This window comes from Crinia signifera, chromosome 4 (genome assembly GCF_055691185.1).
Source record: "Crinia signifera chromosome 4, ASM5569118v1, whole genome shotgun sequence".
In the NCBI taxonomy this organism is placed as follows: Eukaryota; Metazoa; Chordata; class Amphibia; order Anura; family Myobatrachidae; genus Crinia; species Crinia signifera.
The window spans coordinates 102,133,295-102,151,901 of NC_139220.1; the positions used below are offsets into that span (position 1 = coordinate 102,133,295).

An 18,607-nucleotide genomic window follows, 5' to 3' on the forward strand; every position below is an offset into this window, starting at 1 on the left:
CATTGGCAGAATGCTAAAAAGGCTTTACCTACAGTAATCTTTTACAGGGAATCATCATCTCTGCATAATTCTACGGCTAATGAGCTTTAATGAAGGAATTCAATTCCAGCTGATTCTTCAGCTAATTTGCTTTAAATATTTAATGACTGTACATTCTGTGTGTTTTTATATACATCTGTCAGTCAGTTCGAGAACTAGAAAATCAGGTGTGGAGGGTATATGTGCATACACCACAAAGCTTCCATAACCATGGGTTGATGTATCAAGCAGTGAAAAGGGTAAAGAAACAGATAAGTGGAAAAGTTTCCCATAGCATCCCATAAGCTTTGAGGTAGCCTTTATGAAGTGCATTCTTTAGGAAAAATCTAATTAGTGGCTATGGGCACATTTTCCACTGGTCCATTTATCCACTCTTTTCACTGCTTAATAGAGAAGCAGCTATTGTAGTAACAAAATGTGACACTGAGGTAACATAAGGTATACAAATTTTAAAACCCCCATGCAGTTCCACTCCAGTATGCACCACTGTAGGTCCCTGGAAACATAGTGCCTGCCATGTTACTGATGACGAATGTATTGCGTATGTGCAGGTCTACAAAAACATGGCACCCATCATGTTCCCAAAGACAAATCATGTCCAACTCCACCAACTTGGGACTGATAAGAGGTAAGTAATTAAACGGCTGCAGGGTGTGTATTTGGGCCCCTTGGATCCAGAGGGCTATGTGCACTGCACAAATTGCACTCAAATTGCCTTTGCCCCCATGTGCCAACTGTATGTCAACAATGTGTTTTACTGATGCACATACAGTTAGGATAATGGGCCTAATTCATTGCATGCATGACCCCTTAAATTGTGGTCTCCGTCTAAAGGTTGAGGGGGAGGGGGAGTGGCACAATATTGTGGGGGCGTCTACACAGCATTGCAGGGGCACATTCTATTCAATGCTGGCATGTCAGGATCATTTGCACAGCAAGCCTTGGCAGCTGTGTGACTTCACAGCTAGGGGGCTACAATTAGCATGCAAGTGCTTGGCTGTATAGAGAAGCACTTGCATAACAGCGATGTAATTACAAATTGTTGGTCCCGGGGCGAACTTGCCCAGTGCTGGATGGCCCCACCATGTTACAGAGAGCAGTTGTAGTTTTGCAAATCTTCCCAAAACTACAACTGCAGTGTCTGGCAGTTGTAGTAGGGGGGTGGCAGATGGGAGAACGCCAGCCCGGCACTGCTCTGCTGTCTATTTCCAGAAACAGAGGCGCTGGGAGCATGGCTAGCAGCTCTGAAAGCTGCTAGCCATGCCCCCCACAGCGGCAAAAATGGGGTGTGGCCTTGCAGGGGTTCCGCAAGCATAAGCCACACACCCTTACTGCTAGGCCACTCCCCCAATTTCAGGCAATTTCAGAGTTCCATTTTGCACGTTTGACAAGTTGGGAGGTATGCAGTAGAGTTAAAGTAGCATTCATTTAAAATAGAAATCCATTTTGGTTTTGCTTTTTAAATTATTGCTGCTTTAAGTCTAGTGTCTAAATCACTCAAAACTTTCACGTGCCTGCAATGCAGGGGCTACTGCATTTGCCCATACATGTGTTTAAATTGATGGCCTTCAAACTGTAATCTGCAACATCTGCTGGACTAAATGGTTTAATAATCTGTGGCTTCCAATCAGCAATGGTCTGTTGATGGATTTACTGGTCTATTGACAATTATTGGTTACTTACTGCACATTTGCGCATATTAAGTAAGTAACAGTGGCGTAACAATTAGGCCGCAGCCCCCGCGGTGGCGGGGAGGCGCCGGGGGGCTGCGGGCGCTGGTGGATCTCCGCCAGCTCCCCACTGCATGTGGGTGCAGCGGGAGCTGGCAGGGGGGTCTGTGCGGCGCGGAGGTACCTGTTTAAGGGAGAGCCTGGAGGTCCCTGCGCCTGCGGCGCTGAGTATGATGCTGCCGGGGTCCCTGCAGTGAAGTGGAAATAACGCGCTATCTCCGGAGATAGCGCGTTATTTCCACTTCACTGCAGGGACCCCGGCAGCATCATACTCAGCGCCGTAGGCGCAGGGACCCCGGCAGCATCATACTAGGCGGCGCAGGGACCTCCAGGCTCTCCTTTAATACAGGTACCTCCGCGCCGCACGGACCCGCAAAAGTTTTAGTTACGCCACTGGTAAGTAATGTTCTATATTGTTGTATGAGGTGATTTGGAATGTAACGTTTAACCAATATGTTTAATAGGCTAAGAGATGGCTGTACACCTTTCATATGTTTCATCTTTTAAAAAATAAGCCATTTATCATACACTGAAAGCTTGGCAGATGGAATATGGAAGATGATACACTTTCCTGGTTGCTGAGCTGGTAATTGCAGTCATTAGTATTGCTCATTTGTCATGAATGGAATTGCAGCAGGAGCCCTACTTCTGTGTTTGCTCATTTATTCTTTAAGATACGGAGCAGCAGAATAATAATGCAGGCAGCTCAATTATCTTCAAACTCTAAAACTGGAACACTCCCAGTGTTGGGCTGCATATACTGTAGAAAATGGCAATAGTGTAAACACTTGCCCTATATGCTGCTCATTCTTGGCCCAATTCTGACCTCAATGTGCGGCAGCAAATTCCGACGGCGGACAATTATTAATACACTGCGCATGCGTACGGTTCGCAGTAGGCACGCATGGATCTCAGTAGTCATACGCGAGGCCGCCCTGGGATGAAATACTGCAAGAAATTCTGTACACATGCTGGTCGCAAGGTGATTGACAGGAAGTAGGTGTCTGTGGGTGGAAACTGGCCAAAGGGCATGACTAGTTCCATATTATGGAGAGATTGTGAAAAGAGATTGTGAACGTGGCACCTAGAAGCGTGGGTGTGTACTGCTACATCTGAGAGGAATCTTTTAAAATGACTTATATACAAATGTAGATGAGCCCCAAAGCAGTTAGTAAGAGCTACTATACTTGGTAAAGTGCTGGGAAATGGCGCTGATTATTCAATGTAAATGTATCTGTCTCTCATTCCTTTTTTCCCCGAAAATGTGACAGTGTAATGTGGGCTAGGTGAAATGAGGGAGATTTGTAGACTAATGAGGGAGAGAGGGAGATTGCTGCTGTTTCAGGGAGTCTCCTGCAGAATGTAGGAGGGTAGGTAACTATGCCATTAGCACAGTGAGAACATTAATTTGCAAGGCAGGATTTCACTCTAGCAGGGCGGCGGCTTATCTGAATGCTAGAATTTGCTCCCATGCAATCAGACCCTCTGTGCCATGGTAAATACTATATAAATATTTTTTCTTCATATAGCATATTGCTTTTATTTGCATGAACATTTTAATAAACTACATTATCTTGAGTATTATGGTATACACAAATATGGAATATTTTTTTTAACAGTCACTATGAAATGTACAGTCAGATATACTGTACTGTACATGCCTAGTAAAACATACAGTATAGAGTTGAACACAGACCTTTTTGCAGATTGTGTCTTGCATGTTTGTAATATGTACCTGCACAGGAAGCAACACAGGGGGAGATGCACTAAGCCTTGGAGATAAATAACCTGCCAACCAATCAGCTTCTAACTACCATGTTAGGGGCTGGGTTTGAAAAATGTCCGTTATGAGACAGTTGTCTGGTACTTAAGGGTCTATTTACTAAGCATTGGAGAGAGATAAAGTTGATGGACCCCAGCGAACGCCCCCTGCCTGCCCCAGACTGCGAACAGGTCTGAATCATTCCCATAAACACCAAAGTACCTAACAGCTTCTGTCACTTTACAGGCGGTGCTTGAAAATGACAGTTAGGAGCATGCTATAATTGATAAATCCGTGTGATGGAATCAATTATCACACTGACAGTATTGTAACAGCACATCCACATCTGAGGATGCAGATGCTAATAACTCAGCCCCACAGTAACTATAATGTACCCGATCCAGGTCCCACAGCCGAGGGTACTAGAACCAGGGGGACCTAGTCTGTTTCTTACCTCCAATTGCGGGGTCTTACATCTAAGAAAAGACCCCAAAAGTTAATTTATGGGAACACCTGTGAAATGCTGTGCGTTCCCATGGGTGACAACTGACCCCGCCACCATCGGTCACAGGCCCACCCCCATCCCTTCAAACGTCTTGGCAATTGGTCAAAGCCATTCACAAAGGGGACCTGCACATCCGCATAAAAGACCATGCACATGCACGGCCCCCGACCATCGGATGGGGCCAAATTTGACCCATTCCAAGGAAATTAGAGTCACCCCATAAATACGTGTGTACATATACAGTATAAATTGCTGTGGAACTGCTTTTCAGGATTCTGTTCAATCATTGTAGGTGGTTTTCTGTCTAACAAGTAATTCTCAGGTAATTAAAATAAATGTTAGGGCTTTCTAAGCAAAATATAATAATAAAAACATTACACAGTATATTCAAGAGTATAATAATTCATCGTTTTCTCATTTTCAGTTGGAATAATCCTGGCTTTCTATTTTTCACATCAGCTTGTAGTCTATTACAAGTAAATGATTGCCAGAGAGGCATAATTGTTCCTCTTCTCATCTTCCTGCTGTACATGCAGAATATGAAGGACGCGGTGTGCAGAGCTGCAGTGTGCGCTCTCCACTACTTACTGACAAACAGCATTCACAGTGACCCTGAGGAAAGCATATTGTTCATGAGGACAGATCTGCGGTAAAGTGTGAGATTCTAGTTTGAATCCATATAAGGAATAAATAACCCATGTTGTACTTGCTTCCTAAAACATCGCATGGCACAAATTATTGCTATGATTTTCCGAGTTTACTGGGGCAACTCCAAGGGGGGAATTTACTTATATGGCAGTTCTATTTCACAAGGAATGTTTCTATAGGCAAACAATCAGAATATACTTCTCATTTATTTAGCACCTTCTAGAAGATAATAGATACAGGTAGTGTCTCATTGGTTCCCCTTAATAACATCCAGTCTGAACTATAGCTCCCTTAGTAAATCCCCCCCCCCCCCCCCCCCAAGTTTCCTCAAGATATATCTGTACAGGGATTACGGATCACATGCTACAACTAAACTAATAATCTTCCTAAATTAAACCATAGATGGTCTGACAGCCCTGGTACTGTGTGCATGCACCCAAGTCTCTGTATACTGTACGTTAGAGTAGTGCATCAGGAGGTAGAGCTGTAGGTAGAGTCCTGTTCTCTATGTATGGCTGGACCGGACCATCAAGCCACTGGACTTTCTGGTATTTGTGTGCGCTCGCCACACTTTATTACCTCCACGCCCACGTGGACACTGGGGTATGACGTGGATAGTGGGGATATGATTGTGTTAGTGGGTGTTGTGTATGTGTGTGTAGTGCATTATACTTACCCTCAACGATGTCCCCGGTGCCAGCGTTCCCCTCCTCCGGCACTCGGCTCCCCGCACTTGCTTCCTCCATGACAGTCCCCGGTGGCAACAATGTACACAATTAGTGTAGTGCCCCCCAGTACGCTGAATTAGGTACATTGCTGCTGCCCCAGGACACGTCTCCACCCGCCGGGTGTTGGTGTCCGCCGGGTGCTGGCGGTATCTTCCCCCTCCGCCTGCCCGCTGCTCAAGCCTCGCCGCCTGCCCTTCAGCCCGCCGAGTCCACAGCTCAAGCCCCGCCGCTGTAAGTATAAAGGAACATATTAGCAGGGCGCCTGGCTTGGCTACGCTGACAACGTTGCCTAAGGTACGTTGTCAGCGTAGCATAGTCGGGCACCCTGCTAATACACAAGTACCCTTTTTTGTTTTGGTAAGTTTTTGCAAATAGCACTTAATTTCCTTGTGTTACATAAAACATTACATTTTTTATTAGTTCAGTTTAATAATGTTTTACAACAGATAAACAAGGGATGTTTGCTGGTTACATTTGGGAAAACTAGACATAAAAAAATGTAATTTCAATGGGAAAGTACATTTTAACAGCAATAATACTCCATTAATATCTGGGAAGCCGCTGAAGACATCGAGGACTCTGAGTCCAAATAAATGAGACACAGAAATCCAAGGAGAGTTGGCAGGATTTTCTTTCTGGGTGATTGCTAACTGACTGCTGGAAGGGACCCTGGATCGTTTGGCATAAACATCACACAGGCTATGAAGTGTATTTAACATACAGGCTAAAATACATAACAGCACTTAACAGCATTTATCAACGTAACCTAGATTTTAGACCAATGTGTGCATGCTGTTTCATGCATATAACATTTAATTTTCTACACAGGCTTCATCTCCGCAGAAGCATGCTGTGAAGGGGCGCTCAAAATCCACAGAAGAGATACAGCAAGCAAAAAAGGTGAAAATATCACTTTTTTTCTCCACAAATAAATAAATATAATAAAATAAAATGTTATTTTCACATTTCTGATATTTTTCAAAATAGACTCCTAAATGTATAATATAGGCATGTTACAATTAAATGCCATCGCAGCTTGTATGGATACAGTCCAACTTATTACTATAAATTAATATTGGGCATATTTCCCAAATCCTAGGGAAATAACCTGTGACAGGGCAGTCTTAGCAGCCTTACCAGCATTTCAGTGGTTATAGTATAAATGGTAGTCAATGTATAAAAGGTCAACAGTGACTAGATCGACACCTTGAAACGGTCAACATACCCAAGGTCAACATTGACACAAGCTTATTGTCGTCATTGACATGAATAAGGTCGGAATGAGTTTCTTACGGGTTTTGGTGTCTATGTCAAAACATGTCAACAAGGACACCATACTTCAGGCATGGTCCATTCATTATTTGGCTGCAGGCTGGGATGCAGGTAGAGAATGCTGCCTCATTGCTTTGAATGTGTACCCACCACCCATCCCTGCTAAAAGGCTGCTAGAATTGTGGGACCTCAGGGGTTAAAGTGAGGGGGAACGGGGTAGAACTGAGTTCCACCACCTCTAATTGTGAGGTGGAACATTTTAACCTCCACATTGGCCCTGAACAGTAATTCTCACATAAAAGCATTCTAGTTTGCAGGGGGGTGCAAAAAACTCTACCACTGGCCCTGTCTCTGCCTAGGGGAGGGGGGGTTAATTGGGTGACATAGAGAAATGAGTTCCCCCACCTCTGCATGACCACTTTAAGCCCTGGACCTTGGGCAGCTGCTTAGTGTACTTGTACACTACCATTTAAAAAAGTTTGGGGTCACTTACAAATGTACAGGTTTTTTTTAATGAATATAACATAATCAGAAATACACTTCATACATTGTTAATGTGGTAAATGACTATGCTAGCTGCAAACATCTGTTTTTAAAGGAATGTTGGTGTATAGAGGCCTATTTCCAGCAGCCATCACTCCATTGTTCTTATGGTATTTTTTGTTGCCATTCGTGTTAGAGAACTAATGGGTGATTAAGAAACTGTTGAAAACCCTTGTGCAAATATGTTAGCACAGCTGAAAATGGGTTTGCTCGTTAAAGAAGCTATATACTTGGCCATCCTTTGATCTAGTTGAGTATCTGGAACATCACATTTGTGGATTTTATTATACTCTCAAAATGGCTAAAAAAAGAGAACTTTCATGTCAAACTCGACAGTCTATTCTTGTTCTTCACAATTAGGACTATTCCATGTTAGAAATTGTCAAGAAATGTTTATAAAACGGTGCATACTATTCCCTTCAGAAAACAGCACAAACAGGCTCTTACCAGAGTATGAAGAGAAGTGGGAGGCCCTGATGCACAACTTAGCAAGAAGACATTAGAGTCTCTAGTTTAAGAAATAGATGCCTCACAGGTCCTCAACTGGCAGCTTCAATAAATGGTACACGCAAAATGCCAGTGTCAATGTCTACAGTGAAGAGGCGACTCCGGATGCTACCTTCTAGGCAGAGTAGCAAAGAAAGCCATATCTGAGACTGGGCAGTAAAAGGCATGGACAGAGAAAGAGTGGGAAAAATGTGTTATCGACAGACGAATCGAAGTTTGAGGTGTTTGGATCTCACAGAAGAACATTTGTTAAATGCAAGGAATAATGCTGGAAGATGGCCTGATGCAATCTGTCAAGCATGGTGGAGGTAATGTGATGGTCTGGGGCTGCTTTGGTGCTGGTAAAGTGGGTGATTTGTACAAGATAAAAAGGATTTTTAATAAGGAAGGCAATCACTCCATTTTGCAATGCCATTCCATACCTTGTGGACAGCATTTGATTCCTCCTCCAACAGGATTCCTCAATAACCCAAAGCACACCTCCAATTTATGCAAGAACTAGGTAGGGAAGAAGCAGGCAGCTGGAGTGGACAGCGCAGTCACCATATCTCAACCCCATTGAGCTGTTGTAGGAGCACAACAAGAAGTGCCCATCAAGCCAATCCAACTTTTGGGATGTGCTTCAGGAAGTGTGGGGTGAAATTTCTTTAGATTACCTCAACAAATTAACAGCAGGAATGCCAAAGGTCTACAATGCTGTAATTGCTGCAAAAGGAGCATTCTTTGACGAAAGCAAAGATTGAAGGACAAAATTATTATTTCAAATAAAAATCATTATTTCTTAATTTGCCAATGTTGACTATATGTTATAATAATTTTGCAACTCATTCCATAAATAAAAGTCAGTTTTCATGTAAGATACAAAATTGTCTGGGAGACCCCAAACTTTTGAGCGGTAGCGTACGTTAAGACTAGTGTTAAGGTCACTATACGGATTCAGTACTGAATCCCAGCGGTCGGGATCCCGGCGTTCAGAATCCCGACGCCGGAATCCCGACAGCCAAAATCCCGACAAGGGGGGGACGTGGATCGCCCCCCCTTGCGGGCTCGCTGCGCTCGCCACGCAGCGGGCCCGGTGCCTCGCTACGCTCGGCACACTAATTTATTCTCCCTCCAGGGGTGTCGTGGACACCCACGGAGGGAGAATGTGTCGGGATTTCGGCGGTCGGGATTCTGGCGTCGGGATTCTGAATGCCGGGATCCCGACCGCCGGGATTTTAACTGCATCCCCACTGTACAACTGGCGTACAAAATGTGGAAGTGGATGGTTGCAGATTGCTACCAGAGCCGGCCCTAGCATAAAGGACACCCTAGGCAAGATTTTGTCTGGTGCCCCCTAGCACCGCCACTAGTTCCGCCTCTGACCCTGCTCCCCTTTCCCAGCACCATTAACCCTCATCATAGCAGTAATCATTTTGGTGCTCCTACCCGCAATATTTTTAATAGAAACAGTGCACACATTTGGTGCTCAGCCCAAACAGGGGTATGTTCTTGCTGGGAAGGGGCATGGCCACACAATAGTACCCCCAGTTCAAATTATGCCACACAGTAGTGCAACTTTATTCACATTATATCATACGATGATGTCCCTTATTCACATTACATCACACAGTAGTACCACTTTACCTTATATACATTACTCCTCACATTATTCACATTATACCCTTAGAAAAAAATCCTGATAAAATATTGTATTTTAAGCACCTCCATGGCCACACTGCAACCCAGCACAAAGCAGTGTGTGCTGGGCAGAGGAGAAGAGCTGCAGCTGCTGCTGTCACTTAAGGAGAGGGGGCCCAGGGCCCCCACTGGGCCCTTCCATTAGACTTTGGCCTGCGTAATTTGTACCCCCTACCCCTTTCTCTCTGTACCCCTGATAATACCACACAGTAATGCCCCTTACACATGACACACAGTATTAATGTCCTTATAACCATAATGCCCCTTACACATTATGCCAACCTTTATTAAAGCCCTTCATACACATAATGACACACATAATGCCCACTACACATATGTTGCACATTATTAATGCATTTATACACATGACACACATAATGCCTACTACACATATGTTGCACATTATTAATGCATTTATACATGACACACATAATGCCCCTTACACATATGCCGAACATTATTGCACAAGCAACCCACCCACAGACAGCACTCGCACAGCCGCTAACACTGTGACTTCTGCCTCTGCTTGGATACAGATGTTTCCTCATACATCTTGACTCAATAAGCCATGCAGCTCCTGGCCAGTTCTGCTAACGTTGGGTGCCTTTTTTGATGAAAATTCATCTTATTTGCATTGTTATGACCAGCACACACAAGGAGCTTCCAATGATTAAAATGATATGCGGCATGCCTCTATTCTGTGTGCGACTGTAATTGTACATGCATACGGAATGCTATGTTACAGTGATTTCCATGAATACGCTATTTCATATGCAGCCTCACTCACACACAGAATATAGGCATGCTACATATCATTTTAATCAGCAGAAGTGGCTGATGCCCCTAGGCATTCCAAAATGCCTAAGGCCGGCTCTGATTGCTACTCATGAGCTGCTGTGTTCTAATATAGTCCTGCCTGTTTGACACAAAAATACAGCACTGTCCTATAAAATTCAGGACTGTTAGGGTGTATGCGTCAGTTCTTAGAACACTCTATGCAATTTGTTGAACTGATTTTTAGCAACTTTAGTTATACTGTACAATTGGATACATTTCAAGATGTAGTGAGGAATTACCTGTAAGCATTATCAGTGCACACATCAAAACAGCTTAATAACACTATTCCACTAAAATGTGATATCCTTTATTTTAGAGGTTAGAGGTTGTATTTTTATGAAATCTTTTATACAGCATGAGTAATAAGATTAACATGTATGGTGGAAGAGGGCATTGTGTGGCCTTCAAAACTTTGGACATGGCCCCTAGGTAATATAAATAATATCATGTGCTTTACATATTTCATTATGTTCATTCTTAGGCATTCCATACCACACAGAAGTCCCTGCCAGGCACAGGAGAGGAAAGTAATGTGCAGGTAAGAATCATTTACTAACACATGCTACACCCTGTCACAGTAAGCCAGCCAAGCAGATCGCAGGTGGGCGGAGCTACAGAGTCAAGCCATCTTGCATTTGTCAGGCATGAAAAATGGCCACTCTGGCTGTGGTTGGAACATTAATGTACAAAAACTTAACCTCATGATAAGATAAAATAATGGCTTTGGTCTGAAAAGAAAATTCAACTTTGAATTTGGGATACAGGTACAAGATACTTATATGTCAGCAGAATAATGCTACTGTAGGAAAACAATGGATAAAATAAACTATATAAAGTATTAAAAACTGCTTGGGAAGCAGGGCTGCCATCAGAAACTGTGGGGCCCAGGACTGACAAAATAGGCAGGGTCTCCCAGCATTAAGGGCCATACATGCTACAGCGATCCCGTCAGGGGGGGGGGAGATTAGGCGGCATCAGCAAGTGCATACACTCTTGTCCATGCCGCATACGAGTGGGTAGACAGCGGCAGCAGAACAACGATCATGGCCATTGTTCACAATGTACTCCCTCATCCTAATATGCTGGACGAGGGAGGGGGTCGTTATCGAGGTGCCTGTGTGAGCACTGTTAAAGATGCACAGTGTACACACTGGACGATATTGTTCACAATGTCAGTGAGCCCTTTCTGATAGACATTGTGACCAATATCATGCAGTGTGTTTGGGACTTTACAAGTGTTTGCAGGCAGCCCCACCCCCCTCTCCCTGCTGTGAGTATTAAAATCATGAATTACCATCACACACAGACAGGCGGGAAGACAGAGGGCCACATGCAGCTCTCCCTTCTCTGATATTCGGGATGGCTCCTCATCCTCCTCCGACTGGCACCGCGGTGAGATGACGTCAGTACGTCACTTTGAGGGGCCTGTCGCAAGGTGGGGGGGTCTTTCCCTAGGCAGCAGCCTCTCACTATTAAAGATAGCAGGAGGGCTGCGGATGACCCGCGGCCCGCTGCAGTTAAGTGGGGGAAGGGGGCCGGGCTCAGCTGTTAGTAAAAGGGGGTGCTGGCGGCCTTGCGTGCTGCGGGGATAGAGTTGCCCGGGCCCTACCCTCTGTCAGCTTCCCCCTATCATTTTAGAAAATGTGCTTGATGAATAGTAGCTAGATAGTTGGCAACTTCTCCACTTCTCCTCTATACGATTTCATACATATTCCCCATATTCTATCATGGACAGATCCTATTTTGATATCTTAAAGCCCATGAACATTTTTAGATTAATATTGTACCTGGTTCCCAATGAAGTTTGGAGCTGCAGGGAGCTCACCCTACAGCAAACTTGCAAAATAAGTCCACCCATGCTTTTCCCACAGTAGGAAAGCCCTGTTGAGCACTATGGAAAAGAGTACCATATATACTCGAGTATAAGCCTACTTTTTCAGACCATTTTGCTGAAAAAGCCCCCCTCGGCTTATACTCGAGTGAGGGTCCCACTTGAGTCAATAAGTTTTCCCAGTTTTTTGTTGTAAAATTAGGTGCCTCGGCTTATATTCGGGTCGACTTATACTCGAGTATATACGGTAGTTGTCTATGATCAAAAATTTGCCGGCCTTGCAAAATTGCAAATGCATCCCAAATAGGTACAAGGAACAGAAATACACTTGGTCCAATCAACAAAATGATCCTATTCATTTCAATTATTTAATTCAATTTCAATTATTTGGATTTAGAATATACACCCAGCTGCGTATAAATGCAATTAGATAGGTAAATGCTCAGAAATAAAGAAAATAGTACCGAAAGTATATACAATACCGTGCTAGAAACAATGTATATAAAAAAATCAATAAAATGTATTAAACTGCTGCAATTCATTGGCCAGTGATGCAAACAATTCACAATGAAATTAAAATAGCCACAACAGATAATATTTCTATTGAATTCATATTCTTAAGTGAGCTGCTAATTGCTGTGGTAATTAATGCTCCAACTGGTTTAGTAGTTAAAGGAACCTGTGTAGGGGAACATAGATGTCCAGAAATCTGTTTGGTCCTGTTAGGGAGTGGATAGCTGATGTTAGGTCCACTTGGTGAAAGAAAATAAAGTTATCTTGTCCCCTGTCTGGCTAGACAGAATAAGAAGTAAAGGTAAAATATAGGGGAAACACATCCCATTGCCTGCCGGCAGCCCTCTTATTGTATCGGCAGTAAGGTGACAGTTCTTGCTATTAAAGAAGGTGCAGGCATGAAGGAGATCCCCTGTGCTGCAAAGAAGATGGTTGCTCAGTATGATAAATCAAATGACGCGTTTCTCCGCCTTTTTTTAAGGTGTCAGTGGCTTCCTCATAAAATGAGTTCAAATAGCAATGCAGATCCATTCGCAAAACCCAAAACATGGAACAGTTTTTTATAAATGACCTGGTTATAAAACAAAACATTGAGTTTTAATGTATCTAACAATCCCACTTAGGGGGGCGATTCACATTGGCTCATGAACAATATAGCCCTACTGTATTGTTCTATGTATTGCATTGCAGCTGAGAACAATAGGCCTTGGGCTCAGCATGAAAAAAGATAGAAGGCTGTGTGCTAGAAAAATCAATGTGTGTAAATAATGCATTAGATAATTCCTCTTAAAGCTGCAGTGAGATGTGGCTCCCAACCCACATTCAGATGAAAAACAGAAAAGAACACAATGCACACTGCGCTATAAAGGAATTACTATTTTTTAATAAAATTAATATGACTTAAAAAACATATATAAACCAATGTATAAAATAAAATCAAGCACATGCAAAATACCTAATCTATGGGGGAAATTTACTAAAGGAAATTTGTAAAAAAATAGGTGTATTTGTATCCAGAAATACACTTATGTTTTACATTTACTAACCCCAAAATACGGCAATTCGTATTCGTATTGATGTGCTATCAATACGAATACGAATTGCCGTATTTTCGGGATAGTAAATGTCAAAAATAAGTGTATTTCTGGACACAAATACACCTATTTTTTACAAATTTCCTTTAGTAAATTTCCCCCTATAGATCAATATTTATAGGCATTAAAATCTAACGCTGACAGAAAACATACACATAATCAAAAAGTTTATAACCAATAAAAATAAGAGACCGAGCTTATCCAGGTATACTGTTGAGAGATTTGTTAATAGATTATCTCAAATGAGGTTAGTAAACTTGTTAGAAGATGCTTATCTCTTGTGCAACTTTGAATATTAATGAGGCTTGTTAGTAATCAGGGAAAGGGGAGTTCCTTAGTTTGTAGATGATAGCAAAAAAGCACAGTCTTTTTAAATGCAAGCAATTGTAGAGATGTATTAGAGTAGTTTTTAGCAAGAGAGCACAGTTCGTATGTGCAAGCAGTTTAAAGAGGTATAAATACCACATTCTTGAGGCAATGCTTGATCCTATAACCCCAGGGGGGGGGGGGGGGGGGGTTATCCAGAGAATAGTAGACATTGGTAGATGGACAAGATGAGATAGAAGGCTCCTGGCTCCCGGTTACTTGATGGGTTAGCACTCCCACTTCACCATATCAGGGTCCGTCCACAGTCAAATCGCCAAGTAGGAAAAACTGTTACCAGAGAACAGGGACTAATGCGTTTCTCCACCTGGTAGACAATCAGCGGCTTCCTCAGAGACAGTATGATCAATAGATGAGCTTAACGCCTTTAAGTAGGCCCACATATCTTGGTTAATAGCGTGAGAGGGACACTTCCGCATCTCGCGCCCACTGATGACGTCCCTTGCATCTCAAGCCTCCTTTTCATTTGCTGGCTGGTGGATGTACGGGTAAGGCGCGAACGCGACACTTCCGCATCTCACGCCCACTAGTGACGTCACTTGTGTCTCAAGCCCTTGGCTCAGCGTGGCTCCCCATGGCTATCCAGAGATGGCTAGATGAGGCTGCTCCATCTGTACAATGCTAGGACACAAAGATACTGTGATTGCTTAATGATCATTTTAAGCTTTTGTTTTATTTGTATCCTGTGTGATAACATTACTGTTTCCACATGATGTATTTCTCTAGGAGTCTGGAGAAGCTACAGATGAGAATTCTCCAAAGGGAAGTGAAGGCCAAGAACAGAATTGATGTGAAGAAACGTGTGTCAGGAAATTAGCATTGAGACTTCCCATCCTTGTATCACCAAGTCTGTTTGTTTCCTGTTGTAACTGCATGTATGCTTGTGCGTCTTTTCGTAGATATGGGTGTATGTATGTTTCTGTGAGTGATCTTGTTTTCATGTTTATATACTACTGATAACCAAAAGACAACATCTACAAAATGAGTTATGTACAGTTGGACATAAATGAACTTTGAGCCCTTTTCCAACTGCACATACGCACCAACAATTTTTACATGTCCTTGCACAATGCAATTTGTACTTAGGAAATCAGAATGGGGCTTGAAGAAGACAAGTGTGCCCAAAGTAGAGTAAATGCAGAGGCATATGTGCCTGTTTGGAGGCAAATCAATAGCATTAGGTGCTCAACCCCTAGTGCAGTGCTGATTGGCTGAATGTGTCTGAATCCCTCCCACTTATATAAATCCTATAGTAATTGGCTGCTGTAGTCACATTAATACAGTGCTTTTTTTGTAATAAGTGCACAGCAATAAAGTTGCTTTTATATCTCTTAAAGGGGTAGACTATGAATTTGTAAATGGAATTTAAATGTAATATTTTAATTCTGTCTTTGTGTCTTGTGCTAATTACTTTTACATGGTAAATTGCAGCCTAATCAGTGAATGATAAGACTTCCAGATATGTACTATAGTATAGACTGAACTTTTAGTAGTTACTACTATCACTGTGAAGCCACACTCTAGGCCCTTATACTGTACAATGTACTACTGGTCTCTTGACACGCATACTGTATGCTACCATCTGGATACATCAGGGTATCAAGCCAGTTCTGCACTATAAGCAAATGCGCCTTTTGCCAGGGAGCATTGTAAAATTCTGATGCGAATCCCACCTAACTCCTCATAAGCCCCCATTTGCTTTATTTAGGTTTCTTCATTTTTATTATGAACTAGTAAACCATCAATCTCCCAGGAACATATCTGGACCAAGGGTTATTTTCAACATCATAACAATTTACATAATTTGTGTAAATTTCCTGTGTATTATTTAACATCCTGTTTTTCTGTTCTCTGATATGTAACAAGTGACTGTCATTACAAATAACTCATTAAAGCTAAGTCAGTGTTTGTTATTTATTTTATATAAGATCACTTTTGTTTGAAGATTACTTATCCCCCAAAAAATGATTGACATTACCAAACCGATTACTTTATAAAATGATTGCATCTAGAACACTATAATTCCCAATAGCCGTAGTTGTTATGTCACTATACAAATAATGTATATTTGTAAAATAATAGGTTACTTACACTAAGGTAGGAGCTGATTCTTTATTATTCAGCATTTTATCACTTTCTGAGCCTTGATGCATCTGGCCCTTTATCTCCTCATTCTTCCCACTTCTCTTGGAAGTAGACAGAATGCGGGAGGGGGGCACTGTTCTATAATTAATAGAGATGTGCAGACTCGGATTTCAGAGATCCGAGCCCCCACGGAAGTCATCATTCCGAGCCTGGTTCCGAGCAGCGCTCGGAGATTCCCGCCTGACTCTGGTCCGTCCGCGTGGTCAGAACGTCATCTCCCGGCGCCGGATTTCGCGAGGCTTTAAATAGCGGCTGCTGTGCCCGCCATCTTCACTCCAGTCTAGTAGTGGGTTGGGAGAGAGTGTGTTGGTGCTGCTGCTGGGGCTTAAACTTGAGCTTGACCTTGAACACAATATTTTTTTTTGTACTTGTAGTACTACTGTCTCCTCTGTGCAGTCTACCTCTGGTGTGCTGTGCTGTAATTATTTTATTCACTGGGGCTGTCTCCCTCAGTGCTGCTGTGCACTCTGTTCTCCCCTCTGCTTAGGGTGGGCTCTACCTAGCAAGGAGGACAGACTAACTGCATACTTGTAGTACTACTGTCTCCTCTGTGCTGGGGCCTACCTCTGGTGCTGTGCTGTAATATATATTATATGAATAATTAATGATATTATATATATAGTCCACTGGTGCTGCCTGCACTGAATCTGCCAGTATTATTTAGTTACTCAGTCCACTGTTGCCACTGGCAGTGCTACTGCCTACCTAGTTTACCTACCTAGTACATACTAGGCTGCTATATATAATTTAATTAAAAAATAATACTTGTGCTGCGTGGGACTGTAAAAAATAATTCCATGCTGCTGGTGCACTGACGTGTGCCACTGAGTGCCACTGCCAAGCAGTACCTAATAATAAAATTAATTATTATAAATTCTGCTGGTGCACAATACTATTATTGCTGACGTATCTACCTGTCTTGTGCCTAGTACTGTCTTATCTACCTGTCTGGTGCCTAGTACTGCTGTATCTACCTGTCTGGTGCCTAGTACTGCCGTATCTACCATTGCAGTGCCACTCTTACACGAGCCATGCACTCTTGTGTGGCTTAGCATAGTTATCCAGCTACCTCGGTGCAACCCTTTTGCCCTAAAAACAATATTGTGAGGTGTGAGGTGTTCAGAATAGACTGAAAATGAGTGGAAATGAATGCTATTGAGGTTAATATAGCGTAGGAGCAAAAAAAACAAAAACCAAATTCTGCGATTTTAGCAGTTTTTATGCTTTTTTAACAAAAAAATCAGAACCCGAAATCAAACACAAAACACTTAGGAGGTGTTTTGGCAAAACCCATTAGAACCCAAAACCTCAAGGTAATCAGAACCCAAAACCCAAAACAAAAAGTGGCCGGTGCACATCCCTAATAATTAATATGTCTGTGTTCTATATTCACTTTCTCTCTCTCTATCTCTTTCTCTCTCTCTCTTTCTCTCTATCTCTCTTTCTCTTTCTCTCATTCTTTTTGGGCCAGGTATATCAAATTTAAAAAAATTGACTGATATGTTACAGGCTGGGATTTAAAAATTACAGGTAGGAGCTGATTGGCTGGTTATCACTCTCCACTTTATCACTTTTTGAAGCTTGATACATATATCTTTTTATCCCCCTCTCGTTCTCTCTTTCTCTCTCTCTCTCTCTCTTTCTCTCTCTCTCTCTCTCTCTCTCTCTCTCTCTCTCTCTCTCTCTCTCTCTCTCTCTCTCTCTCACATATCAACCTTCTTGAATAAACGGTTGACAGGTATGGCACTATCATTATGCAAAACTAGGAGCCATAGAGCATGAACAATGGCATCTCATATTAATGAGAATCAGCCATGCAATACTTAAGGCCAGGGGCGGATTGGGACTTGAATCCAGCCCGGGAAAAATCTTGCAGCAGCCTGGGGGGGAGGGGTGCGACAGTGTATGTAAATAGGTGGGTGGCGGCGTTGTATGTAATGCAGGGGGGGCTCACCTGCTGCTTTCTGCTGGCTACAGATGCCGAGTGGAGGGGGCGGAGCTTCTGCAGCCGAGCGGAGGGGGAACGGCGTCTGGGAGCTCGCTGCCACCCCACTTGAAGGCCCATGGGAGGTGCTTTGCGCCCTCCTGCGGCCAGGAGGGGAGCGCGGCCACAGGATGGGAGCGCGGCCATTTTGGCCGCAGGAGGGGAGCGCGGCCTGCCCGGTTTTAATGAGTTTTGGGCCGGCCCACCGGGAAATGGCCCGGCTTCCCGGGGGCCAATCCGCCCCTGCTTAAGGCTACTGCACCTTCCAACATGTCAGCATTATGCTGGAACTGAAGTGTGACACCTGGCTATGATGAGTTAATCAATCTTCACGCTCCCAGTAAAAAGAGGAAAGTGGCAACTGGGATGGGGGTTAACAGCCAAGAACAGGAGAGTACTACTTCT

The 18,607-nt window shown here is 43.1% G+C and overlaps 1 long non-coding RNA gene across 1 annotated transcript in view; it reads left to right on the forward strand.

Annotated features, from left to right (window-relative positions):
* The window catches only part of LOC146074214 (uncharacterized), a 38,496-nt gene extending 22,506 nt beyond the window's left edge, over nucleotides 1-15,990 (forward strand). The window contains exons 3-5 of the long non-coding RNA XR_014473387.1: nucleotides 6,241-6,312; nucleotides 10,733-10,789; nucleotides 14,800-15,990. This is a non-coding gene — a long non-coding RNA (uncharacterized LOC146074214). The remainder of the gene's footprint in view (nucleotides 1-6,240; nucleotides 6,313-10,732; nucleotides 10,790-14,799) is intronic.
* Nucleotides 15,991-18,607: the final 2,617 nt, after the last annotated feature.